Consider the following 5,000-nt stretch of genomic DNA (forward strand, 5'->3'; position numbering starts at 1 on the left):
CCGACCCTTGGCCGTATCCGCTTAGTTTTCCCCAACGCGTGGCCGCATCCGCTTAGTTTTCCCCCGCTGAACTGTTTTCGGATCACTTTTGCCCAACGTTAGCCGCTTCCGCTTGCCGCTGGGCTGTTTTCGGGCCATTTTTCCCCAACACTTGGCCGTATCCGCTTAGTTTTCCCCAACGCGTGGCCGCATCCGCTTTGTTTTCCCCCGCTGAACTGTTTTCGGGTCAGTTTTGCCCAACGTTAGCCGCTACCGCTTGCCGCTGGACTGTTTTCGGGCCAATTTCCACCGACTCTTGGCCGTATCCGCTTAGTTTTCCCCAACGCGTGGCCGCATCCGCTTAGTTTTCCCCCGCTGAACTGTTTTCGGGTCACTTTTGCCCAACGTTAGCCGCTTCCGCTTGCCGCTGGACTGTTTTCGGGCCAATTTCCACCGACTCTTGGCCGTATCCGCTTAGTTTTCCCCAACGCGTGGCCGCATCCGCTTAGTTTTCCCCCGCTGAACTGTTTTCGGGTCAGTTTTGCCCAACGTTAGCCGCTTCCGCTTGCCGCTGGACTATTTTCGGGCCAATTTCCACCGACTCTTGGCCGTATCCGCTTAGTTTTCCCCAACGCGTGGCCGCATCCGCTTAGTTTTCCCCCGCTGAACTGTTTTCGGGTCAGTTTTGCCCAACGTTAGCCGCTTCCGCTTGCCGCAGGGCTGTTTTCGGGCCAATTTCCACCGACACTTGGCCGCATCCGCTTAGTTTTCCCCAACGCGTGGCCGCATCCGCTTAGTTTTCCCCCGCTTAACTGTTTTCGGGTCACTTTTCCCCAACGTTAGCCGCTTCCGCTTGCCGCTGGGCTGTTTTCGGGCCATTTTTCCCCAACACTTGGCCGTATCCGCTTGGTTTTCCCCAACGCGTGGCCGCATCCGCTTAGTTTTCCCCCGCTGAACTGTTTTCGGGTCACTTTTGCCCAACGTTAGCCGCTTCCGCTTGCCACTGGACTGTTTTCGGGCCAATTTCCACCGACTCTGGGCCGGATCCGCTTAGTTTTCCCCAACGCTTGGCTGCATCCGCTTAATTTTCCCCAGCTGAACTGTTTTCGGGTCACTTTGTCCCAACGTTAGCCGTTTCCGCTTGCCGCTGGACTGTTTTCGGGCCATTTTCCACCGACTCTTGGCCGTATCCGCTTGGTTTTCCCCAACGCTTGGCTGCTTCCGCTTAATTTCCCCCAGCTGAACTGTTTTCGGGTCACTTTTGCCCAACGTTAGCCGTTTCCGCTTGCCGCTGGACTGTTTTCGGGCCATTTTTCACCGACACTTGGCCGTATCCGCTTAGTTTTCGCCAACAATTGGCTGCATCCGCTTAATTTTCCAAGCTATACTGCTTTCGGGTCAGTTTTGCCCAACGTTAGCCGCTTCCGCTTGCCGCTGGGCTGTTTTCGGGCCATTTTCCACCCACGCTGGCACCGACGGGGCCATGTACACCCACGCGCGTGTACATGAGGGGGCACCCATTTTTGAAAACCTTGCCCCCCTATAGGGGAATATGCATTTTGAGGCTCTAGCCACGCCCAGGGTTACCACCCCCTGAAAATCCCCCAAGTCAAAATCACCCATGTAAAATATTCAAAAAAATCTCAAAAAATCACAAAAAATTTATAAAATCAAATAAATTCAAAAAAAAAAAAAAAATTTCAAAAATTCAAAAAAAATTCAAAAAATTCAAAAAAATTCAAAAAAATTCAAAAATTTCAAAAATTCAAAAAAAGTCCAAAAACCCAAAAAAACTTCAAAAATTTCAAAAATTCAAAAAAATTTCAAAAAAAATTTCAAAAATTTGCCCCGCTGAACTGTTTTCGGGTCACTTTTGCCCAACGTTAGCCGCTTCCGCTTGCCGCTGGACTGTTTTCGGGCCAATTTCCACCGACTCTTGGCCGTATCCGCTTAGTTTTCCCCAACGCGTGGCCGCATCCGCTTAGTTTTCCCCCGCTGAACTGTTTTCGGGTCACTTTTGCCCAACGTTAGCCGCTTCCGCTTGCCGCTGGGCTGTTTTCGGGCCAATTTCCACCGACACTTGGCCGCATCCGCTTAGTTTTCCCCAACGCGTGCCCGCATCCGCTTAGTTTTCCCCCGCTGAACTGTTTTCGGGTCACTTTTGCCCAACGTTAGCCGCTTCCGCTTGCCGCTGGACTGTTTTCGGGCCAATTTCCACCGACTCTTGGCCGTATCCGCTTAGTTTTCCCCAACGCGTGGCCGCATCCGCTTAGTTTTCCCCCGCTGAACTGTTTTCGGGTCACTTTTGCCCAACGTTAGCCGCTTCCGCTTGCCGCTGGACTGTTTTCGGGCCAATTTCCACCGACTCTTGGCCGTATCCGCTTAGTTTTCCCCAACGCGTGGCCGCATCCGCTTAGTTTTCCCCCGCTGAACTGTTTTCGGGTCACTTTTGCCCAACGTTAGCCGCTTCCGCTTGCCGCTGGGCTGTTTTCGGGCCAATTTCCACCGACACTTGGCCGCATCCGCTTAGTTTTCCCCAACGCGTGCCCGCATCCGCTTAGTTTTCCCCCGCTGAACTGTTTTCGGGTCACTTTTGCCCAACGTTAGCCGCTTCCGCTTGCCGCTGGACTGTTTTCGGGCCAATTTCCACCGACTCTTGGCCGTATCCGCTTAGTTTTCCCCAACGCGTGGCCGCATCCGCTTAGTTTTCCCCCGCTGAACTGTTTTCGGGGCACTTTTGCCCAACGTTAGCCGCTTCCGCTTGCCGCTGGGCTGTTTTCGGGCCAATTTCCACCGACACTTGGCCGCATCCGCTTAGTTTTCCCCAACGCGTGGCCGCATCCGCTTAGTTTTCCCCCGCTTAACTGTTTTCGGGTCACTTTTCCCCAACGTTAGCCGCTTCCGCTTGCCGCTGGGCTGTTTTCGGGCCATTTTTCCCCCACACTTGGCCGTATCCGCTTAGTTTTCCCCAACGCGTGGCCGCATCCGCCTAGTTTTGCCCCGCTGAACTGTTTTCGGGTCACTTTTGCCCAACGTTAGCCGCTTCCGCTTGCCGCTGGACTGTTTTCGGGCCAATTTCCACCGACTCTTGGCCGTATCCGCTTAGTTTTCCCCAACGCGTGGCCGCATCCGCTTAGTTTTCCCCCGCTGAACTGTTTTCGGGTCACTTTTGCCCAACGTTAGCCGCTTCCGCTTGCCGCTGGGCTGTTTTCGGGCCAATTTCCACCGACACTTGGCCGCATCCGCTTAGTTTTCCCCAACGCGTGCCCGCATCCGCTTAGTTTTCCCCCGCTGAACTGTTTTCGGGTCACTTTTGCCCAACGTTAGCCGCTTCCGCTTGCCGCTGGGATGTTTTCGGGCCATTTTTCCCCCACACTTGGCCGTATCCGCTTAGTTTTCCCCAACGCGTGGCCGCATCCGCTTAGTTTTCCCCCGCTGAACTGTTTTCGGGTCACTTTTGCCCAACGTTAGCCGCTTCCGCTTGCCGCTGGACTGTTTTCGGGCCATTTTTCACCGACACTTGGCCGTATCCGCTTAGTTTTCGCCAACAATTGGCTGCATCCGCTTAATTTTCCAAGCTATACTGCTTTCGGGTCAGTTTTGCCCAACGTTAGCCGCTTCCGCTTGCCGCTGGGCTGTTTTCGGGCCATTTTCCACCCACGCTGGCACCGACGGGGCCATGTACACCCACGCGCGTGTACATGAGGGGGCACCCATTTTTGAAAACCTTGCCCCCCTATAGGGGAATATGCATTTTGAGGCTCTAGCCACGCCCAGGGTTACCACCCCCTGAAAATCCCCCAAGTCAAAATCACCCATGTAAAATATTCAAAAAAATCTCAAAAAATCACAAAAAATTTATAAAATCAAATAAATTCAAAAAAAAAAAAAAATTTCAAAAATTCAAAAAAAATTCAAAAAATTCAAAAAAATTCAAAAAAATTCAAAAATTTCAAAAATTCAAAAAAAGTCCAAAAACCCAAAAAAACTTCAAAAATTCAAAAAAATTTCAGAATTTCAAAAAAAATTTCAAAAATTTGCCCCGCTGAACTGTTTTCGGGTCACTTTTGCCCAACGTTAGCCGCTTCCGCTTGCCGCTGGACTGTTTTCGGGCCTATTTCCACCGACTCTTGGCCGTATCCGCTTAGTTTTCCCCAACGCGTGGCCGCATCCGCTTAGTTTTCCCCCGCTTAACTGTTTTCGGGTCACTTTTCCCCAACGTTAGCCGCTTCCGCTTGCCGCTGGGCTGTTTTCGGGCCATTTTTCCCCAACACTTGGCCGTATCCGCTTAGTTTTCCCCAACGCGTGGCCGCATCCGCTTAGTTTTCCCCCGCTGAACTGTTTTCGGGTCACTTTTTCCCAACGTTAGCCGCTTCCGCTTGCCGCTGGACTGTTTTCGGGCCAATTTCCACCGACTCTGGGCCGGATCCGCTTTGTTTTCCCCAACGCGTGGCCGCATCCGCTTAGTTTTCCCCCGCTTAACTGTTTTCGGGTCACTTTTCCCCAACGTTAGCCGCTTCCGCTTGCCGCTGGGCTGTTTTCGGGCCAATTTCCACCGACTCTTGGCCGGATCCGCTTAATTTTCCCCAGCTGAACTGTTTTCGGGTCATTTTAGCCCGACGGGGGCACCGACGGGACTGTTTTCGGGCCATTTTGCACCGACGCTTGGCCGCATGCGCTCAGTTTTGGGGCCATTTTTCACTGACGGCTGGCCGCATCCGCTTAGTTGCCCCCGCTTTGCTGATTTTTGCGCCGTTTTTTTTGTTGAACTTCAGGTTTCAAACTTCCAATTTTTTTTCCAAACTGCAGATTTCATATTTTATATTTTTAATAAATTTGAACTTTTTCAAAATATCAAAAAAGTATTGCCTACATCCATAATTTGGATCGCGTACAATCCGGAAGTTTGAGAAATGGTCCACACCGGGTGTGAACCATCCAATCCGAAAAAAGTGGGAATTTTTACAAGCCGGAAAAACTGGAGTTTCAATGGCTCTTTGGACGGTTGTAATTCATTTGGA

Source organism: Carex rostrata, unplaced genomic scaffold (assembly GCF_964058835.1).
Source record: "Carex rostrata unplaced genomic scaffold, lpCarRost1.2 SCAFFOLD_43, whole genome shotgun sequence".
Classification (NCBI taxonomy): Eukaryota; Viridiplantae; Streptophyta; class Magnoliopsida; order Poales; family Cyperaceae; genus Carex; species Carex rostrata.